The sequence below is a fragment of the Neomonachus schauinslandi genome, unplaced genomic scaffold (assembly GCF_002201575.2).
Source record: "Neomonachus schauinslandi unplaced genomic scaffold, ASM220157v2 HiC_scaffold_1717, whole genome shotgun sequence".
NCBI lineage: Eukaryota > Metazoa > Chordata > Mammalia > Carnivora > Phocidae > Neomonachus > Neomonachus schauinslandi.
Genome location: NW_025410407.1, coordinates 1 through 1,499, shown reverse-complemented (window position 1 = coordinate 1,499; position 1,499 = coordinate 1). Strand labels below are relative to the sequence as shown.

Here is a 1,499-nt window from a genome sequence, read left to right as displayed (position 1 = left end):
ACAAAAACAAGGAAGGAAAATCCATTTTGCCCAAAGTTAACTTCGACCAGTTATTTGATACCAAGAAATGCCCCACCCCTCTAGTTCATTAATACTTCTGAGAATTCCAATGGGTATTCCGTTTGGCATTTTAATCACAGCGTTTACACATACTCATTTTGCCTATGCGATTTCCATTTTAAAATAAATTATCCTTGAAATATTCCCAGATCTGTATGTTAGACTAGTACAAGGAGGCCAAATCATTTCCAATGGGATTCCATCCATCTCTTTAACCAACACCAGTTCTTTATAATTCACTCATTCTTTTGTTTTTTATCACAAGCCATGTGGTTTCAATGCACTTTAAATTTTATTCAATTAAAAAGAATTTAACAAGTCAACTTTTCCTAAACAAAACTTTATGAGTTTCTACCATTTCCTTTAGGAGCTCAGTAAATATAAACATTAAATTTCAATATAAAATCTTTAGAAACACCTCAAAAATGTTTAAACAGTTGTACTTTGCATCTCTTTGTTTGTAATCACTGAGCCCATGAAATTCAAAGCCATACAAATCCTTACACTATTAACAGTCATAAGCTTGAATTTCTTAGAAAATATCCTTGGTCAAAGCTTTGGAATCCAGTTGAAATTCGGAAACGAGTGGGATTCAGAATACCCTGAGCACAAACTAGTGCAACACCTTTCAAAAAAACATATTCGACCTTTCCTCCAGAAAGAGGGGTGGCAGTCAAAAAAGAAAAAAGGGGGGAGCAGGGAGGTGGATGAACAGCAAGTAAATTCTAGCTTTAATTACACAAGCACGAAACCAAATTCCTTTGGAAAAAGAATGACTTCGGAGGACTTCAGACCAGTGAGGTAGAGAGTCCAAAAGGGGGAAAACGGATCTGCCCCTATAGTCCTGGAGACGTCTCAATCTGGGGTTAGGAAGAAAGGGGACCTCCCTCGCGGGTCCAGCTGTCTCCTCCCGCCGCAAACCCGGTGCTGGGAGGCAGCAGAGGGCACACCTGCCCCGGAGTCCCAGACGGCGGCGCCGCATCCCGAGGACGCGGGCCGGGAAAGACCATCCGGTGCTTCTTCGCCCGTAAAGTGCACTAGGGGACGCGGTCCAGGCCGGATCTGTAAACACTCGACTGTCACTTGTTCATCCCTCCAGGCGGAAGCCGTCCCGGGGCGGAGGGGCGGAGGGGCCGGGGCCGTGTCTCACGCCCGGGGCACCGGGAAGCGGCGAAGCCTCACCACGGGTTCCAGGTTCACTCGCAGGACTTGGCGCGCCCGGCGCCGCGCCGCCGCCAGGCTGCGCTCGCCCCACACGTCGCCGCCGACGCGGATGGTGGGGAAGGTGGTCAGCGTCGGGGTGGCCGCCCTCCAGATCTCCTCCAGGGTGCGGCCCCCGAAGCAAGGCCCGGGGGCCGCGGGCTTGGCGGGGCAGCTGTCCTCGGGGGCCGCCGGCGGCGGGGACGGCGGGGGCCCCCTCCGGCGGGCGGCGGCCGCCC

General features: G+C 51.0%; 1 pseudogene; it reads right to left on the bottom strand.

The window, feature by feature from the left end:
* Window positions 1–926: 926 nt before the first annotated feature.
* LOC123323870 lies at window positions 927–1,494 on the bottom strand (annotated as a pseudogene).
* Between the last annotated feature and the right edge of the window lie 5 nt (window positions 1,495–1,499).